Raw genomic sequence first — 21,883 nt, 5'->3', positions numbered from 1 at the left:
TCAAGCTTGTCACGTGCTGATTCTTCACACACACACTCCCAGTTGGAGGCATCTTTCCCCCAGCGCTGATGGTTATCTCATTCAAAAGCAGAACAACCATTTGCAACAGGTTCCTAATCATTACCTCCCATCAGCCAACTGTCTTTGGGCTGTTAACCAGCAATCTGCCTAACAAATGAACGGACAGCCAGAAGCTGTTTTAACCAGCAACTTGAATGGCTTTAAAAGAGAGTTTAGACACATTGACCCTATTTGCTGTGTCAAATTACTTGGTTTGGGGGTGGTGACGGCACAAAATGGGGGGTTTGAGGGCTTCGTGGCACAAAACAGCACTAAACTAGCACTAAACGTTAGCATCAGTTTGGGGAGGGATCCGGAATTTTGTGGTCACATGTTAATGAAGCTGAGTGAAAGGGGTTATCAGTGGCTACTAAAGTGATGGTCCTCTACGTTCCCTATTTGGAACAGTGTGCCACCTCTGAGGTGGAGAGAGAACCCTGGCATTCAGTTCCTGCTTGTTTCTGACTACTCTGAAAACAAGAGGCTGGACTACATGGGCCTTTGGTCTGATCCAGCAGGGCTCTTCTTATGCTCTTACTTTCTTATAAGCCATAACAACACAATATGATTGTTTCACAAAACCACCTTCCAAGGTCCAAAGTGTTGGAACAATTATGCTATAACATTTGGCACTGACAAGGCATTTAGTGGAGCTAATGCCCCTGACTTTAATAGCTTAATGTTTATAATTTTAACTCCACACACTTTGACCATTATTTGCAAAGCTTATCTATTGATTTGCAGCATGTAACACAGCAATGAGAAATTAGTTCCCCATCACCGTGTATTCCTTTTAGTGCAAAACGCTAACTCCCCCACCCCTGCTTTATAGCCATGCTTGATAAACACACACATGTATGTTTTGACCCCAAGAGGAGGCATGGCAGGAAATTCATATTTGCTAGAGTCAGCCAGGCAAGAGGCTATTTTCAAGCCAGTGATGCAGTAAATACAGGCTATTTTCTGCATCAGTAGAAACTGCTGTACCCCCCAGTGAAGTGTATCGTTTCCAGAGAGAGCTCAGTCTCAAACACACCTGGAAGCCAGTGCTGCCCCCTAAGCAAGGATGGGTTTTGTTTACTTAATAGTGAGAAAGACACTGGGTGGTATTAGACTAGATCTGAAATCAATGGACTCAAGTTAATTGTGCGTATGGCTTTGGCAAACACAACCTACTCTGCACATGTTCAGAGGCCCTTAAATATGTAGAGACAGCCACTCTAGATATTTCAGGAATCTGCTGAAAATAGATTATTGGTCTAAACCTGGCACAAATTAAGCTCTTCCCAAGCAAGAATTAAAAGTCTGCATTTTGCACAACTACCAAATGCAGCGTGGGGGAGTGGGGAGAAAATTATTCATCAGACTGATGATTCTCTGCAGAATACTAATCCATTTCTATATCTTCCTCAGACTATTAAGGGGTGTAGTCTCATGTATTATTCAAACTGTGTTTTTCAGGAGACCAAAACATTGGAAAGATCAGACTACTGTGCAAGCACCTTTCTTGCAAAGTTGAAGAACATTTTGAGGGGAAGCAACGACAAGATCACAATATCCTTGCAACAGAATCCTTCCACCTGCAGCAAACAAATCTGCCTGATTGGAATCCAAATAGAACACACAAAGCAAATGTGTGGTAACATTCTGAACTGATACCGACTCCATCAGCTTGCTTGCATCGCTCCAGGCTTTTAAAAATAATAATTTGGCAATGTATAAAATACATACTCCTTGACACTTGCTTTACCATTACATAACACTGTAGTGTAGATGGAGCCATAGCCAGCATCAGAGCACTGTTGGGTGCCTTCTGAGGCCCATATCCCTGCAGGGCCTGGTGAAAGTGTGAAAAGCAGTGATAAAAGGGAGGTGATGGCAGGGATGCAGCATGGGGAGGAGCTGCCAGGGCAATCGCCCTGGGCACATTTTTCATGGGGGGGGGGTCTGAGCTAGCCCTTTGCCACTTTGGAGGGACACCAGTTGGATATGACCCAATAGAAGTGTGGGGGGAGGTGTATGAGAAGAGAGGTATTTGCAGCTCAGCGCTCTAGCTTCACACTTTTCTTATTTCTTATGTTGTTTTGCCACGGTCTGCCTGGCTAGTTTATTTCTTCTATGTATGCTTAATTAAAGCCAATTGTTGAACTGTGTACACCCCACCCCCATAACCAGTACTCTGTTGTAGGGATGAACAGCTCTAGTGTACCCCTCCTCTTCTCACATGATGAAAAATGATTCGCCGTATCTGTAACATCTGTTAGGTTCTGGTGGAATGCTGGGAAGTTAGTTAGTTGGAAATGATGTTAGGAAAGGGCATCTTAGGTGTTACTTCACTCTTGTCTTTCAGCTGCTGTTGTCTCCAATATAATTTATACATAGAAATATTTATATACCACCAATCCATACGATATAACATGCTGGTGTGCAACAGTATATACAATAAAATATAAAACACCATAAAAACAGTAAAAAGAAAGAAAAGTTATATAGGCATGTCTACATACAAAAGGTCTGAAAGTCAAAAGTGAGAGTGCCTGCTGGATGAGTGTTCCACAGAATAGGACTGGTGACACTACATGCCCGATTTATAGAGGACACCAGTCAATTCTTTGTAACCCTGGGGACAACTGGTAATATTCCTCCGAGTGACCTCATGCTGGACCTCATCATTGTCCTTCCAGATAGCAATCTTACAGTTCCAGTTCTTCTTAGTTTCATGATTCGCACTTGGAAAGAAATCTAAGGCCCCACAGTTGCCTAAACTGTACCAGCTCAGAGTTTCACTACTTCTTTTTCTAAGCTCATCACATCCAATTGATGTGATGAGCCATTGTCAAGTGAGGGTCAAGTAGTTGGCTAATACCTACAGCCTTCTATGGAACCAGAGACGGCTTGGACAGCCCGAAATATAAAGGGAACTGTCTGAATGTGGAATGCTGGTGGTTTAACCTTTAACCTTTGAATTTGTGGCTTTCACCAATATAGAGGGACAAATAACTAGCTAGCAGTGGCTATGTTTGCACACTGGGTTAATAAGTCACACTGTACACAAGTTGTATGCTAGAGTATGCAGCCTGATCAATCCTGCTTCCCTTCTCCCCCACATAGCTTGGCTTTATGCTATAGCACAGCCCAATGTCATAACACATTGGCAATCTAGCAACAAACATGGTTTCAGGCTGGGTAGTGATTATGGTCTGTGAGGGCAGAACAAACCATGATCCTCAGTGTGGATGTAAAACCAATGCAATTTGTTGTTGTTATAGCCACGCTGCACCAGTGGTACATAGTTATCTCCCGCTTGGACTACTGCAATGCGCTCTACACGGGGCTATCTTTGGAGACTTGGAAACAACTATAATTAATCCAGAAAGTGGCTGCTAGACTGGTGACCGTGAGCCACTGCCAGAACCATGTAAAACCAGTTCTAAAAGACCTACATTGGCTACCAGTATGTTTCCAAGCACAATTCAAAGTGTCAGTTTTGCCATGTAAAGCCCTAAATGGCTTCAGCCCTGTATACCTGAAGAAGCATCTCCACCCCCGTTGTTCAGCCCAGACATTGAGATCTAGCTCCGAGGGCCTTCTGGCAGTTCCCTCATTGTGAGAAGTGAAGTTACAGGCAGAGGGCCTTCTCAGTAGTCACACCCACCCCGTGGAACCCCCTCCTGTCAGATGTCAAATAAATAAATAATTATATGACCTTTTGTAGACATCTGAAGGCAGCCTTAAATCTGGACGCTTTTAATGTGTGATGTTCTGTTGTGTTATTGTTGTTGTGTTTCTGTATATTATGTTGGGAAGCCACCCAGAGTGGCTGGGGCAACCCAGCCAGATGGGCGGGGTAAAAAAAAAAAATTAGCCCAAAGCATCCAAAAGGTACACACTGTACCTGATACTCTTTAAAATTTGGGAATTGCTTTTAGGTTAATCTGTTTAGGACCTTGCTATTGTGCAGATGCACTACAGGAAGAATTGACTTAATGCAATATTGTGATACTGCATGGGCAGAAAGTGACCCCCCCTGCAAAAAAGAAAGAATTAAAGAATTGTACACAGTTTTGTATACACAGCTGCACACAGTACACTTTGTACACAGCATTGTTGAAGCAGCTGACCTCTTTCCCTTTTGGCACTGAAAGCCAAATCAATCAGTCCAGCCAGGTGCAGTCAGGGAGGAAAGAACCTGCTCATCATCAATAGATGCTGGCAACTGTTTTCAAGTTCCCCAAGCCTTGGGGGCAAAGTTTTGTTTTGGTATCATGAAATTAGATCTCTAAGTGATACCCACATTTGGCACATTCTTCAGGTGAGGCTGTCACTTCATCTCCATTTCAGAAAAACAGGTCTGCTTTTTACCAACTATCAGCTATTTTTAGGCAAAGGAACCCACTTAAAATGTGCATGAATTTAAATGAATTTAGATGGGTAAATGAAAAAGTGGTGTTTGCTTATTAAATTTGTTCCCAGTTAGGCAGCTTAAATGACTTGGCACATCAGTGGATGTGAAATTTTTGAAATAAGGTGCACCATGCAGAAAAGAGTAAAAGCATAGCATAAAGTAGGCTAAAATGAAAATAATTTGCATGTAACTGAAATCTGGTGGATCATGAAGGTGCACTAGGCAAATGACCCCCCGGGGTTGAGTCATGAAGGGTACTGATTCTAGTATACTTAATAGTGAATTGTATATCAAATCCCAATTAAATAGCATATTTCCAAAAATATGAAATATGATCCTGACAAAAGAACAAAAGTATGTGCTTAACTCTCCCATATTAAAATCAAGATGGCTTAAAAGGTACTTCTATGTTTTATGGATGTTTAAATTTTAATGTATTAATGGGATTGTTTTATTGTGTTTATTTTGGAGGTTTATCATTTGTGATGAAACTTTTTAGTGTTTTGTAAGCTGCTTATAAGCATAATTTTGCATTAATTAATTATAATAACAATAACTTGGCATATATAAAATGTATTTTTGTTGCTATGGTTGTGCTGTTGTTGGTTATTGTTTACCTTTATCTTGATCATGCCCCAAATGCTTTATTAGCAGAGCGCCATCAGCTGAAACTCTCTCTGCCCCCCTTTCTCTCCATTTCTTCCTCCTCCTCACCCCTAAAGTTTGTAGTAATATTCCAAAGACAAATACTGAAACACCTTTGGGAAAACTCTAAAACTGTATTTGGTGAAAAGGATTCATAGTTGTGAGCACATACTCGGTTGAATGAAAATGAGTTCAAGACAATGAGCCATTTTGTAACTTTTTGACCTTCCAGGTTTCTACCTTCCAAGCACGTATCTGTAGATAAGACTATAATGTTTCCTATATGAAAATTCTGGGGGTTGCATAAAGCAGGAAATGACTAGTCATTTTAGTATTCCACACTTCAGCATTTTCCTTCTCCTGTTTTTTGTTGATCTGCAGGCTCGGCACACTTCCTCTTTGGGTGTACTGTACTTTTTCGGTGTAATAAAACAAATGTAATCATCTGTGAAGACACCCTTCTTCGAAAAACAAAACATGAAACCTAGCTTGTGGCAGTCCTCTTGTTCCTTAATTGTCTCCCATTTCAAATAACTACTGAAGTGAGTGGATTTTGCCAAAAATCAAAAGGAAAAAAAGATGCTGATGAAAGGCATTGCTCTTGCGAGACATAATTTGAATCAATGTATTTCTGATGCCATAGAAGAGGTAAAACCAGATCTTGACAATCTGTACAGTTACTGACAGCACAAGCCTATGCATGTCTACTTAGAAATGAGCCCCACTGAGGTCAACAAGAACTATTCCCAGGTAAGTGTGTATAGGACTGCAGTCGACAAAGCAAAAACTTAAGCATCCTAACATTTTATCAACTACATTTATGTAAGCTTTATTCTTTCAAATAAAGCAGATGTCAAGGAACACTTGGGGATGTTAAAGCACATATCAGAATTTCACTTAGGTCCTGCCTGCAGGCTTCTGGTATGTGGTATGTCACTATGAGAAAAGGATGCTGGAATAGATGGGCCTTTGATCCAAGGAGCCTCTTTTTATGTCCTTAACATAAATTTCAATGGGGTTTGGGGTTTTCTTAGGTACAAGAGATTTATACCACTGTAACAATATTCCAGATATTTTTGAGTCTGTGTTTTCATTTCTTCTCCTTCTGCTGGCAGCACTTATCATTAGAAAGCTGAGAGGGAGAGGGTACTAGACTCTGCTTGAGCAACCTGTGACTCCTTTACCTGGAAGAAAATCCTAAAACTATGATAGCCTACTTTCCAGAAGCAGTAAGGAAAAGCCTCTCTCAGTGTGCCATTAAAGACTACTGTGACATCAGCAGGCAACAAATCCCCTTTAAGTTTATTCTGTTCTCTGTTTTGTATGCTTGAAAATTAGAAGTTCTGAGTGGCAAGCTGCGCCATGCAGCAGATTTAAAAACATTTGATTAGCACAGCTACTGCCTTGGACAAATTTGGTACAAGCTATATGTTGTGGATGCAAGTTTACACTTCTCCCCTCCTGTGCATATTAAGAAAAGTCCTTTCTACCCCAATTCAATTTTAAATGTACATCCTACCACTTAATTGGCATCTTGCTAGCACTTAAAAAGACTACAGAGAAACAAGTACTGAATGAAAACAAGGATTTTTGAGCAGGAACTCCTGGGCTACATCCACACTAAACATTTAAAGCACCTGGCTTCTCCCAAGGAATCCTGGGAGCTGTAGTTTGTTAAGGGTGCTGGAAATTATTGCTCTGTGAGGGTTCCCAGGATTCTTTGGGGGAGGGAAGCCGTGAGCTTTAAATGTATGGTGCAGATGTGACTGTGTTGGTTCCTTTATTCCTTCTCCATATAGGTATTTCATCATAACAGCAGCAAAAGAGAGGGCACACAGAAGGGACATTCTATCATCTGGACCAAAGGAAAATTTGACCTGGGGCATCAGATTAATGTGTTGTGGTTTGAAATTGCCAGCTGCAATTTGGCTGCTGCTAGTTGAAACTGTAGGTTAGAGAGTATAAAGCTCCTGACCCAAGCCTCCCAATCTTCATACAAACAGACATACAGTGACACAGATTCAAGCAGAAACAAGGAGTCCTGCTGCAGAAGAGCTTATTAGAGAACTGACACTCTTAGCACGAGCAACTGAAAGGTGCAGTTATAATGACAGCCTCAACAAATTGAGATGTACAGTTTCAAACTGTCCCTATTTATACACTTACAGAGAGCTGCTGCTCTATACAGCAGAACTCAGGGATGTCTTCAGAAGGATAGATAATGATATCTCCACCCTGCCAAGGGGACCATGTTAGAAAACTAGAACTGCATGTGCAAACCATGATAATCTCAAGGGGGGTTTGTGTGTGTGGCCATGTGAGCCAGCATCTGCTGGAAAGTTTCATCTTTTAAAGCCAACACACACAGTTGTGCTCCCCAACCCACCCATTGGCCAGCACATTTACTGAATCGTCTCTGGCCAGGGGTGGGGAACCTCTGTGATGCTGGTAGTGGAGTTCATTGGGGCTGGCCCTCTAAGGGTCACATGCCAGCTAGCCCAAGAAGCACCATTGATTCTGTGACACTGCCTGCCACAAGTAATTTAATCTATGGGTGATGACCCATAGATGAGACCCATAGATGACCCACTAGCTGAGACCTAGTAAAAGAATCCCAATAAGAGGGGTGGAGAAAAGAAAGGAGAAACACAGAGCAGGAGTAGAGACAAGATTCATCTACTACATATCAGAGTCGTCACAATACTATAGAACAGATGTTATGAAGACAGTAGCTTCCTATATGGAAACACTGATGGATAGAAATGTCTTGTAATAATAATAGCTTGATCAGGCCAACGTATGTCTTGAAGTTGGATAATGGCAAGTTAAAATCTGCAGCAGAGATGAAATTTTACAGAAAGTGAAAACTGAAAAGACAATGTTGAAAAGTAGCCGCAGAGGCCTACCAAAGTTTGTGGAACAATTATTTTGGGATCAAAACATGTCTATGGCACTGCTTCAAACATTTTCTTTTGATATTAATTTACTATGTATATTTTACATGTTTGTATTAAAATTAAAACTATGAAACTTCTTAAGCATTCTATATGACAGCTAGATCACTCAAGTCTGTGAATGATACTGCTGATCATAATGTTCTCTAAAAGAACATTACCACTGTAGCTACATTTGTCTATGATTTATTGCTTATTGTAGGCAGGGGTAATATGGCTGAATGCCCAGGGAGGCACTTGGCCATAAATCTAACCTTTTAAAAATCTTAAGACTGGGCTGAAAACTGAACATCCTCAGTAACATGATAGACCATTGAGAAATCAGTGCTCAGCTCATGGTGTAGCCAAAGTTGAGCACTTTTGAATTTCATTGATTTCCACTGGGATAGTTAAGGATATGCATAACTGTTTTCCATTGAAATCAATGGAACTAAAAGTACTTAACTTTGTCATGTTGTACGTGCATAACACTTCAGTTGCACAAGACATTTTGCAATCTTCTGAACGGCACTTTCTCCACAATAGGTATTTCTAACGTACAGTAAAGGGGAACTGATTTTGAGTTTTACTAGGCTCTGATCAGATGTAGGGAGTAGAGCATGCTGACTGGACTTCCACTGTTTCTCTAAAGAGCTGCCAAATGCATTCATTTTGTTTCAACCACAAGTCGGACTAGACTTTAAAAACCACCATTGATCTATTTAGTATGGATTCTCCTTTCCCAGTTAGCAGTTTGTAATGTTAGAGCAAGGATGAATCTTTGTTTGATGCAATAAAAAATTGTAAATCATAGAATTGTAGAGTTGGAAGGGACCCTGTGGACCATCTAGTCCAATGTGACGAAAGTTACATATTCCAAATAAGCAGTAGTTCTACGACCACAAAAGATAGCGCTTGTTACCTCATACTCCGAGATCCTGTTCTCTGGAGGCCTTAGGTATTGCAAAACCCTACGGAACCTGTGCCAAATATCTAAAGGATCTACTACTCCCTTCCCATTGAGCCTTTATGCTCACAAGATTAAATGCCTTCCCCTCTGCAGTGACCAAAGGTAGATTCTCTCATACCCCATATCAAGCCCGTCTGTGTGCCTGCAACCAAGTAGTACTTGATTCAATGGACCACATTCTCTTAGATTGCTCTCTACACAGTAGACCTTGCCAACTGGTGCTGAGCAAAATGTTGGACCTCCGATCTGTAACACCAAGAAGTCAAATGAGGTTTCTCCTGGCAGATCAGGAAAAAAATATCACTGTTTTAGTAGCTTCCTTTTTAGCCACAATTTTGCCCGAAAGGGTTTCCAACAAACCATCCTTTTGGGGGACAGGGCAAAGCAGAATATCTAAATGCACACTATCACAGTGTGACCTGATGATCCTTGACAGATTCACCCTTGTCCTTTTAATCATCCCAGTCACCTGAAATGTTTTATACTGTGATGCCAATTTGATTTGATTTTAGTCCAACCCCCTGCAATGTAGCTGTCCCATATGGGGATCAAACCTGCAACCTTGGCATTATCAGCACGATGCTCTAATCAACTGAGCTATCCAGGCTTTTTGTGATGCTGCCAGTTGCCCCATGCTGGAATTTGTGCCATTAGAGTACATTATCAAATCAGAATTACTTGAGGGCTTGCAAATGTTGGGATATTAGATAATAGCCTTGGAGGACTGACATTTACAGGAGCATGTTCAGAGGCACATAGTCTCCCTTTTGTAAGGGGCAGGTTGCTGAAAGCATATTGCACCAGTGTTCCATTATTTGCCCTGACTCTGAATTAGTCCCAGGTTCAATTCTTCTATGTACATCTGAGAGACAGTGAATAGCTCAAAGTCACTTGGCTAAATAGTTGAATACTCTTACCAACACCCCACAATGGCGTAACACACAATTGTGCCAGGATTGGTGTTATATGATCTTCTGGTTATGTACCCTATGAATAGCATTATTAATTATTATTGTTTGCATTTATGCCTCACCTTATGGGCAAAGCAGTTCACAAGGCAAAATTCTGTATACAAAACAACTTCGTGCTGGAGCTGTGTGGAAAGGGAGAGGCTATTCAGGATAACTGACCTCTCATTCTGTTCTGCTGTTCTGTTGTAATATAAGCAAACAATGGCCAATTCAGGGTAGAGCGATGAGATAATTTTACTATGGCCAATAGAATCAAAAACATCTCTAAGAGGCATTTATTAAGGCATTTATTTTCTAGAAAATACTTTTGGACAAAACAGGATCTTATTTCTATGTAAATCTGATGCCGGGCAGAGAAAGACTGACAAGGTAAAGAGAACTGACAACAGTAATTCTGTAGCAGGAGAGGACTGGAAATACCAGGGCTGATCTACGTCTCTGTCATGTGAGAATCTTAAGTTTTTTATCCACTGATCTTTCTTCTTGTTCACCTTACAAAGCTAGAAGTTGAAGGTAACTATGTTGGTTTATGGGGGCAGGAGTGGGGATCCAAAGGCAACACTAGCATAGCATGAGGACTAATTGGAAAACACCATAAAGAAGCAGGGAGATTGTCAGTCAGCAACAGGACAGCAGACTGAGCAGTTCCAGGCATCACTGGGTCAGTTTTCCCCATGATGGTGAGATGCGTTTAAATTATAGATATTCTTTCAAATTTTATATCTATACATTGGCACAGGCACATTTTGTGCAAATTTGCTTCCTATTTTTTGGTGTTGCATAGGTGCCTATGATATAATGTAGTGAGAAAGCTGTTGAGTTCACCAGAATTCTCTTCTCCAGGCTGGGTCTTCTGCCAAAATAAAAAAAAATGGTGGTGGTTGGTTGTGGCAGAAACAGAAAGAATATTTGTGGGCATGTTGGAAAAGGCAAATCTGCAAATTGCAACAGTGTTAAGCCATAGCTATGGGTAGACATGTTGATCTAAGTTGCTTACAAAGCAGGTAAGTATTTATTGCTGTTTCCTAAACAAGACACAGTAAACAGAAACTAGATCAGCATGGAAGAGCTGAGTTGCTAAATGAAACCACTGCTCTTTGCATGTTAATTAAGCTAAACTTGGGAATATGGCAGGAATTTACTCTTATTTAGTCCTACCCCAGCATAGTAGGGCTGTATGTGCAGCTGATACAAATGTGCATCAAAATGGTCATCTAGTTCTATTGAACTAGACTGATGTGCCTGAGTATGCTCATCCCATAGCAGAATAATCACACATGCATCAAAATATTATTAGATATAGATCAGGACCACAATGTGCAAGGGAAACAGAACACTAATTTGAATACTGTGTAGCCTTTGGGACAGTGTATACGATCAATTTAAAACCATAAATGCATGCTGCTTATTATGCTGCTATTGTGTTTGTTTTCCTTCTCCTTTTTAAAAAAACCTGCTTGCTTTAATTATTTGCATTTTATCTTGTTTTAAAATTTGTTTGTATGCTGTTTGAAGATTAATTGGTCAAAAGGCTGAACATGTGTACGATATGACTAGGTCTTTTCCATCATTTCTCTTTTCACATTAATTGGAAAAATGTAGTCTAAACAGATGCATTTGTTAACATGCCTGACATAGTTTTGGTTGGTTTGCTTTAAGCATGGATCAGGTGATCCATGATTCTAAGAAAGGGAAAGGACCTTAATCTGCCTTATCAGATGACATGAACTGCAGTTATGCCATAATAAATATGTTATCTCTTTTAAGTGCCACAAGTCTCTCTGTTATTTTTGCTGCAACAAAATAGCAGGCTGCTTCTCTGGAAATCTAGTTCAAGAAATATTTTAATCAGAGGCACCTTTTTAATCGATTCATCCAACTGATATAGCTTGCAGCCCTACTCTAGTGTAAACAGTGGGGTTAAATGAAAAGAGTAAAAAATAAAGGTAAAGGACCCCTGACAGTTAAGACTGTAGTAGTGGCTTATCTGAAACTTGTAGGGTATTACTACTGCTACTAACTTTTCTTCTTTTCATTTGGGTATACGCATACATGCACATATGCCCCTGGCAGCTGAAGAGGCCACCATGCCTGTGATGAAGTGAAGTCTAGTCCACAAAAATTATACTGCAAGACAATTGTTACCTTGTCTTATTTATTTACTATACTTATATCCTGCCTTACTTACAAGGCAATGGCATATGCCATTCTCCCCTTCTCCATTTTATCTGTACAACTGTCCTGGAGTTAGGCTGACTGGCCCAAGCTCACCCATCCCTGGCCCAAATTCACCCCTGTGGGCTTCATGGCTGAGTCAGAATTTGGGCTCTTGGCTGTTTATACCTCAAACAGTTGCTTAATAACTACCTATTGCAAAAGCATTTCATGTTAATCCTTGTAAATGCTTAATCTGTTAAAAGAAAAGTGCTGCGGCAAGACCTTCCAAGCTTTTGAAGAGAGTACAGAATGTTATTCTCTCACACACTAAAGGATAGCTTGTCTTTAAAAAGTTCAAAATAGCCTTCCCTAAAAGTGATGTATTGAATGGACACTATTCTACCTTGCTCGCTCGTGTTCTTTTCAGTATTCGAATCCACTTGGATGAAAAACCTTTGCGGAGATATTAAATATGTTTTGATTTATGGCTTGGCATATAACCTTTCTAGAACCTTGAGGTCAATTTAAAAAGTAAGAGTCCTGCATGAAGCATATTACATTTCCTTCCAGCATAATGAAAAGGTATACCCTGCTGAGATGATGGGTCCAATAGTATATGGAGTTTTAATTTGATCCTGCTAACTTGAAGTATTGCATGCTAGGATGTGCAATTGCTGCATGTCACACCATCACTGGAATATGATTCGTGTGTGTGCCTTATGTAATTTCTCTTAACTTAAAAAAGTTGGGCTAAGGTTAACATATAAATTTCTGCCCTCTGAAAAACGTCAGTGAGGACAGGAGGTTTCTCCATGCCATTTTCTTATGCTTCATATATATATATTTGTTGAAAACTACTTTTCAGAGAACTTAATATGCTATATTTTTCCTGTGTGTTGTTCAGAGTTCTGGAAATGCACACAGGCCCTACTATCCAAATGCTCGTTATACAAAAAAATCATTTATCCAAACACAATGAATTAGTACCCCAACCTTGCTATACACACTGCAGATTCATATATCCAAACAACCAGAGATGCATGTAGTACTGTAAACAAATAAGTGATGGTGGTGCCATACTGGAGTGCTGTATGAGTCTAGGGTTGCCATATGTCCGAAATTTTCTGGACATAGCCGGGCAATGTATCTGGATTTTAACCTTTTAAAAGACGACAATCCTCTATGAGTCATACACCATGCTGGTTAAGCCAGACTGCTGTTCTCAGGTGTGATGGAAGTCACTGTCCCTTTGCCAGTGCTGAAGTAAGATCCAGCTGCCCTTCCAGCCAACTCCTGCTTTGGGCAGCAAATTGTCTTGGGGCAGGCCTTGTGCATGCCCCCAAGTTGGATGATGCCTTAGTATGTTTAACATTGCAGACTTGATATGCTATACAATTAAAACTGGTTTTGCCTTCCTTCAGCAGCAAACAAGAAAACAAACCCTAGCCAAACGGTCAGACGGGGGGGGGGGGAGAAAAAAAACTTGGGTCAGATTGGTTTACAACTGGCTAGGTAACAATTCATGCTCCTTCTTTAGTTGCTTTACAGGGCAATGCTATGCATGCTTTCTTCAGAAGTGGGTCCCACTGTGTTCATTGGGGCTCACTCCCAGGTAAGTGAACATAGGCATGAACAAGGCCGGCCCACCCATGAGGGAAGGTGCGGCAACTGCCTCAGGCGTTAGGACCCACAATCCTGCTGTATATATTTACAACCCCCTTGTTCCTGATGCAGATCTTCACTTTTTCCTTAGTAGGGAGGAGGTGGCACCATTTTTTGGCTCGCCTCAGGTGCTGAAATGTCTTGAGCTGGCCTTGGGGTTGAAACCTTCGACCTTCCATCAGTTTTGCCTCATCGGCTGACAAGCCACAAACCTGCTCAGGTTACTCCATTCATGACATAGAGGGGCTTGTTGAACAGGCTCACCTCTTCCTATCGAGCCCTAGGAGCTTATATGTATGCACAAATATAATAATATTTTGTTTTTATTTTTTTAAATAAAAACTCAGTCGTGTCCTCTTGAGCAACTCTAAAAAAAACACCCACTCGCCCAGCTTTTCCAGTTAATTCGGTATAATACTATACTCCCCCTCCCACCCGTCTCGTTTTCTCTCCCACTTGGTTCAGCCCGGGCCAAACGGCGCGCCTCTTTGAAGACATTCTTTCCTCAGTTCCCACCCCCTTACTTTTCTCAGCCAGTGGTTCAGCCCGGGACCTCCGCTCGCCGGCGGAGAGCGGTACTACTGTAAATCAAACTGCTGCTCTTTGCTCCGACAAGTTCCATCTCCTCAGCTCCTTTTGCGTAGTAGGGCTTGAAGCGCCATGTGTGCGCGTGCGCAGGGCGGCCCCGTCCCGTCCCGCCCCGCCCCCCTTCTCCTTTCGCCGCTTCAGTCGCGTTTGGGTTGCCTCGCGCCGGATCCTCCTCCTCCTCCTCCCTCCCTCCCTCCTTCCCTCTCCACCTCGACGGTTGGGGCGCGCGCCGCCAGTGGCAGGCGGGAGACGGGGCGCGCGCGCGCCATCTCTGCCTCTCTCTCTCTCTCTGTGTCTCTTTTTTTTCTGTGAGCCAGGAGGAGGGGAGCCTCCAATGCCGCTGCTGTGAGATGGCATCATTTTGTTGCGCTGTGGCGGCAGCGGCGTTAGTGGCAGCGGCGTTTGGGAGCGGTGCCGAGGGCTGAGGCGGCGGCGGCGGCGGCTGGCGTGGAGGGGGAAGGACAACCCTCCGCCACAGCGAGGCGGCGGCGGCGGCGGCACCACAACGCAGCTGGGCTCAGAGCCACGGTAAGGCAGGCACCGAAAAGCAGCCAGCTTGACTGGACTGACTGACAAATAAACAGGCTGCGCAGCCAACGCCAGCTCTTCTCGGTCGGTTCCTGGCGGCGGTGGCCTGACGGAGACTCCTGAGGGAGAGAAGCGTCGTGGGGGCCCTGCATTTCTCGCCCCCTTTGGGGGAGGGGGGGCCTCGCTTTAGTGGGTGGGTGGGAGGAAAGGGTGCGAAACTGCGAGTCTCTCCCCCCCGCACCCACTCACCCACCCCTTCTCTCTCTTTACGGGCCCTCCTGCTGGTTCGGGGGGTGGAGGGCGAAAAGTGCCCCGTGTCTTCTTGCTTTGCCTGCCTCCCCCTTCCAACCCCTTTGCCACTCTTGCCCTGGTGTCACCTTGTTTATTCATTTCATGGATCTTTAACTGGCGGCAGGGGCGGGGTAAGGCAGGCCGTGGGAGATGGGCCAGCTTGAGCCTTGAACCCTGTTAGCAGCGCTGAGTGGATTGGCAGAGCCGTCAGCGCCCTGGGAAGCAGTCCCGCCAGGGCGGCCCCCTGCCTCTCGATCCAAAGGGGGAGGAGAATATTAGTTACATTTTGATTGCTGTTTACCTTCGTTCTTGGAAAGGGGGTAGAGGAAGAAGGAAGAGGCACTCTCACTTTGGGATGACCTACTGTGACTCTGCAGCCTGTCATTCTCTCTCTCTCTCTCTCCCTCTCCCCCGCCCCCCAGCTTCGTCCTATCACCCTCCCTCTTTTTGCCCAAAATACTGCACAACATTGCTTTTCTCTATTGCTGCAAAGGGAATGGAAGGCCTGCGATGGTTGATCATACCTTCCTACCAGAATACCACGTATTCCACCATGTATCTGAAATAATATTGTTTCCAGCTGGATTCTGTTGTTTGCTTGGTTGAAAGTTAAGTCACACTGAATCTGATGTGACTTGCTTCCAAGTAAGTGGGCATATGATGGAGCCTTAACAAATGCTAATAATAAAAAAGATAGTGTTATGCAATAGGACGGTAATGGGACTCTTCAGAAACTCGATCAGAACAAGGAAGGTCCTGCATAATAGAGGCTTACAATACTTCAGTGTTGAGGTGATGTGACAGTGTCTGCTCTAAGTCTTATGCAGCTGAACTCTCCCAAAATGTTAACAACTCTACAAGTTATTACAATTAGTGCTCAAGTACTGTGTGTTTGTAAATCTACATGGCTGAATGTGCACTGTTGAGTATTTTATTATTACGTTTCTAGTATGAATCAAATATATCATATTCTGTTTTTCTTTTTTGAACTCAAGCGTTTCCAGGGTATTCATGAGACGCCAGCTATACTCAGACATGTTTTTAGTGCAGTTGCTACACTATGTGCCTTAGACCATGGCTTGAGACCGAAATACTGTACATGTTCAGATGTTGCTTTTTTGACATGCAGGTGTTCTACAGCAGTAGTTTTCATCAGATTCAGCACCCATCTTTAACCCCAACCTTCAATATGGAATCATTTTATTTGGACTTTCTAGGACATATTTAGACATCACACTAAACAAAGGTTTTCCTCAACACAAGAGCCACAGTGAACCTCAAGCATGAGTGCTCCCCTATTTTCACCCACATGGCCAGGAGAATTTTGGAAGCTTTTATTTTAATTTCTTTTAACTATAACTTTACATTTTGTCTAAATGGTAGATCATAGTTTAACACCAACAGTGCTAAACAGTCAGTTTAAATAAGAATAATTATTTCCAGTTCAGGCAAAATAAGAAGTCATGTTTATAGGAAACAGGAAATAAGTTTCCATAGTCTTTCTATTCCATCTGTGTAAGAGGAGAAAATGGAAGAAGGGGAGTGGGAGCCCAAGGTTTGCTTTTTGTGCATGTCTTTCTAAACCATGATTTAACACAGGATGAGAAACCTTTCTATTTCCTGCAACATTCCTTTGGAAATGCTAGAGACAAAAGCGTTCCAGATTGAGTGATCCAAAATAAAGACTGCCCTGCTTCAATTTTCACTAATGTTAAAATTTGCAGGCCTGTTCTGCCCAGAAGTAAGCCTCATTGGATTTGATTGGTTGATCTCAAGTATATAGAGGTTTTTAAAACATACAACAAACTAATACAGCAATGATCTGAATACTTATTTCTCTCCAACTTTAGTATGCCCCCCACTCATGCATAAGTTTGGCAGAAGCTTACTATTTTTTCCTTAAGCAGCTGGGGGGAAAACTTAATCTCTCCTAACCATATAATCAGAAAGAAGAGGTGAGGGAGAACATCAATCATTTTTTTCTCAAGTAAAATACTCCCCTTCCACTTGCTCAGGAGCTACATGGAAAGATCAGGAAAATGCTTCTTTAAACACCCAGGAAAATTAAGGAGTAAATAAAAAGGAAGCAACTCTGTTGGGATGGAAGAATAGAGTATTTGGGTCAGGGATTACATGTCTGGGTTCAGGACAGAAAATGCATGTGTCAATGACTTGTGCTAGAGAATGGGCATGGGGGGAGCACAATCTCCTTGGTTCTGGACCTCTCAGTGGCTTTTTATATCATTGACCATAGCTGTCTGTCTCAGATGTCACTTGAGGATACTGTTCCTGCATGGGGGTTACAGTTCAGAAGATGGTGCTGGAGGACTTACGTTCTACCTATTGTCCTTTGGCATTCTTCACTGTCCTTTTTTATTTCCCATACTTTTTAACATACATGAAACTACTAGTGAGGTCATGCAGCTCCATCTCTCTTTTCCACATTCTTATCCTAAGGAAACCCTGAACAGATACCTGGGGGCAGTGTTTGGGTAGATGAGGTTAAACAACAAGACAAAAGTGCTGTCAGTTGGGGAAAACTGCACATCCAGTTGGCATTGTATTCCCCCTAAGGGGCCAAGTGAACATTTTGGGAGTGCTCCTGGACTTGGTGCTATCTGTGGAGGCACATGTAACATTGGTGGCCCATGTGTTTTAACTAGTTTGAGCTGTTTTGTCTTATCCAGAGGAGGCAGATCTTGCCTCAGTGTCATTTGTGTTGGTTACATTCAGGTTGGATTACTTGAATGCACTCTGCATGGAGCTTCTCTTAAAGATGATACAGTAGTTTCAATTACTGCACCACGTATGTGGTAGCAAGAACACTTCTAGGAGTCAAGCATTCTTATCTTATTACAGCGCCAGTTACACTACCTGCCTGTTCACTTCTGGGCCCAATTTAAGGTGATGGTGTTTAAAATAGTAAAGACTTTGGGTCTAGACTGTCAGAAGGACTGCCTACATTAATAAGTACCTGCTAGAAACCTGAGATTGACACCCGAGGCCCTTCTTTGTGGTCCACTGATAAAAATGGTCAGGTTGTTGAGTACAAACCCATATTTGTGAAATGCCGTCTCTGAGGGAATTCATATGGCTCCATTTCTGCTGATCTTCAGGGAGACCCAGGGTTGTTTTTTGTTTTTGTTGTAATTTGGTCAGCTTTTGGATGATTTTAGGATTTTATCTAGTGCTGTTATTTTCATGTTAATTGGTTTTACTGCTACTTTAAATTTTGGATTTTTAATGTATAGCATCGATTTGTTGGGAAAGTATACACACTAAAAGATAAAGTAGAAACCTGCTGTAGCTGTCACAATGCCTTCTTCCACATAATGGAGTTCCTTTAAATTTGGTCTCTTCATATCTGCTTTTTCTGTTAAAGCTAAGCCCTAAAAATAAATGGTGGTGGCATGATTACTTTTGGATTACAACACTTTTGGGTTACAACACAAGGAACTGAAGACCAATGTTCTGCAATAGGGAACTGGATCTGAATCCTTATGTCTTCTAACCTTGCTCCCCAGGCCAAATTCAATGGGTGGATGGGGCTGTCCTCTGCCAATCACCTGACTTCACAATGACATTGGGTGACATGACACTTTGAAAAGGCAGGTATGCTTCAGATGCCAGGTGTGCAGATGATTGATGGGGCTTTAAAACTCATTTTGGCCCATCTACCTTTTTTATCAGCTCACACCTGACATATAGAACATCATGTGACTTGGCAGGTAAGCATGGCTTAGCCAAAATGGCTCAGAGGTTTCTCTAGCCATGTTCTACAATGTGTGTAACTTATGTAATATTCCTTTTAGGCATGGTTTAGCCAAAGTTAAGCACCTAAGATTGCAGTATTATGCATACTTGGGAGTATTAAGCATAATTTGATTTACCTCCATAGCATGCATAGGAGCAGATTGTAAGTCACATTGATTTAAATAAAAGAGATTTAAGTATGCTCAGACCAGTGGGATTTTTAGCCCCTTTCTTCACTTGAGTATCAGCATAAACTTGGTGCTTAAGATGATCCTCTACATAAAGTGGTTAAAATGTTAATCTTTCAGTTTCTGTTTAAAAAATGAAAAAGAGCTGAGTGTGTACACAGGTTGGGGACAGTTAGAGCAGGGCTAGGCAACCTCAGGCTCAGGCCAAACATTGCCTTCCAGACTTTTTGCAGGCCACAACCCCTCTCCCCACATCACACCTTTCACTGGTATTGCTTTACCATATTGCTTTATATTTGAGTGTTTTTGCCTTGCTGAAATGTGTCCTTTGACTCTGATAATGACTCTTTCTTGCCTGGATAGAGAATAGAGAGGGGTATGTAAATGTGCATGGAAATAATCCTATCATACAAAGGTGAAATGTTCACTGCTCTTCTCACTTTTGCATGTGGCCCCCAGAAGGTTGCCCAGAAGGGAGTGAGGCCCTCTGCCTGGAAAAGGTACCATCCATCCCTGAGTTAGTGGTTAAGTTGAGTTCTCATGTTATTGCTGTTTAGGTGTAATGGGGCAGTGGAAACTGTGAGTAAGATAATGTGGTGTGTCCTGTGAGTTCATCTTATAGCATGGTGGATAAAAATCAATGTTTGATATACTTGGATTTTAAAAGTCATTTATTAAGAATTTATGTTAAAATAAATTGGTTAAAACGAAACCTTGCAAGTTAAACTCCACTATTCTTAACTATTAGCAGCTGGTGGAGTGGGACAGTTTAGCTTACCTGGCTTTTCAGTGTGGAGGTTGCTTCTGAGAACCAACAGGAGGGATGAGGCAGTGGGCAATGTGAAGGTGAGGCAAATTAACTCTGCTGCTGCACCCACATCATACCCACCTTCTTGCTCCTTACTTTGTGTTAAGAAGTCAGGTAAGCAATGCCACTCCATTCCACCGCTTCTGCTCCTTAAATTTGAATTGGTTAGCTGCCTGATTCACATGTAATAATGGCTCTGTGGATGAGCCTCCAAAAGATCGCGTGAAGTATAGGGCTCACATGCTCCACCTTCCTTCTCCTGTGGTACGGCTAGGAGGAAGACTTCTGCTCTGTTCAGTTGTGCTTTCAATGGCTTAGTGTTGCATATAAAACAGGGTTCATGGCTTAAAACACACAAGGATAGTTAAACAAGTCAATTTCATAACTCATAATTAGCTTGAATTTAATTCATGAATTTATTTGGTTATGTTTGGTTATTCAAAAATTCTGGAGAGTAATCTTGGTTTTAAAAAAATCACAGGATAACAGATCATTGTGATCGAAAGAAAATATTACTAGCCTATCTAAAGTAATATGTTGAGAAAGATGATTTAGATATACTGCTGACTGTGTTAGTAGCAAACACCTTGGAATGGCTCAAAAAACAATTGTGATATTGCTTGGATGTAGTTCTGTACACACTTACCTAGAGGGAAGGACCATTGAATTAAATTGGTGTTACTTTGAGTAAACATGCATAGGATTGAGCTGAGGAGGGTCCTATTTGGAACTGATCCTCCATCCTGGGATGAAGCTGAGAAAGCTGATGAAAATTTAAGTGGACAAGACATAGCACCAGTGGGACATGGCTATCTCTGGCTGAATATAAACTGTATAAAAAGGACAGGGAATGACATACTGGAGGTGGTATCACTCTGAACATCAAAGAGGACATTAAGACTAGCAAGGTAGAAATCCCTGAAGGGGCAGGCCCTTCCACAGGACTCTTGTGGTTGGTGATACGGGCCACTTAGTAATTTAGTACAAAACATACTATCACTGCCCTGATCAAAATGCTTCAGGATATCTTGAGATGAAGAATAAAATCAAGGAAACATCCTAAGGATTCAGATGTTGTAGTGATGAGTGACATCAATTACCCATACATAGACTGGCTGTATATGTGTTCCAGTAATGACCAAGAGGTAAAATTTCTATATAGAGGCAGCCCCTTGTTTATGCAAATTCTAAATGTGCATAACTGCATATTTTGCCAAATACAGAAATATCATAAAGACATTACTGAAACATCACTAAAATGGTGAGCTGGAGCGGGTGTTTGCAGACTTTTTCAGTGGGTTTCAGTTATATGTGATTTAACTGTTGCCCATGGTGCCTTGGAATGTAACCCTACATAAACAGGGGGCTGCTTGTACACTAAATCACTGTGCCCTAGAACAGTTGGCCATGCAATTGATCAGAGTGGTGGTGAACCTGGATTTAACCTTGAGTGGTGTCAGGATCCAGTGTGAGATGTAAGTGTTGTCAAACCAATTGAGAGTGGTGACCATAGTGCTGTTTAATTAGATATACTTGTACATGGCCAATTGCCAAGAAAAATATAACACAATCACATTTTACTTCAAAACAGGAAACTCCCCCAAAATGAAGGGATTGATAAAAAGGAAACTGAAAGCCAAAGATATTAAAATGCTTGGGAGTTGTTAAAAAACACAACAGTAGAAGCTCAGCTGCTATATAAACATACTATAAGGGCCAAGAGGATAGTAGCGTGGTTAATGAGCAGAGTCAAAAGCCCTATTAGAGGCCAGAATGCTTCCTTCAAAAATTTGAAGTCTTGTCCAAAAGACTTCAGAACATGAAGAAAACAAAGTGGAACACAATCCTTGGCAAAACAAATGCAATCAAGACAGTAAGATAAAGGTAAAGGGACCCCTGACCATCAGGTCCAGTCGTGACCGAC

General features: G+C 41.9%; 1 protein-coding gene and 1 long non-coding RNA gene across 3 annotated transcripts in view; one reads left to right on the top strand and one right to left on the bottom strand.

Annotated features, from left to right (window-relative positions):
- LOC309374730 overlaps positions 1-5,170 on the bottom strand; it is a 154,071-nt gene extending 148,901 nt beyond the window's left edge. Inside the window, exon 1 of the long non-coding RNA XR_014170690.1 lies at positions 3,767-5,170. This is a non-coding gene — a long non-coding RNA (uncharacterized lncRNA). The remainder of the gene's footprint in view (positions 1-3,766) is intronic.
- A 9,457-nt stretch (positions 5,171-14,627) lies between these two features.
- The window catches only part of WWP1 (WW domain containing E3 ubiquitin protein ligase 1), a 46,368-nt gene continuing 39,112 nt past the window's right edge, over positions 14,628-21,883 (top strand). For both annotated transcript variants that reach the window (XM_081919704.1, XM_081919703.1), the window contains exon 1: positions 14,628-14,919. The gene's annotated coding sequence lies outside the window, so the exon portion shown is untranslated. The remainder of the gene's footprint in view (positions 14,920-21,883) is intronic.

The sequence above is a fragment of the Podarcis melisellensis genome (genome assembly GCF_964234715.1).
Source record: "Podarcis melisellensis genome assembly, chromosome: 7".
NCBI classification, from domain to species: domain Eukaryota; kingdom Metazoa; phylum Chordata; class Lepidosauria; order Squamata; family Lacertidae; genus Podarcis; species Podarcis melisellensis.
Note: the sequence above shows the minus strand (reverse complement) of the source record. Positions and strands in the feature narration are given on the sequence as shown.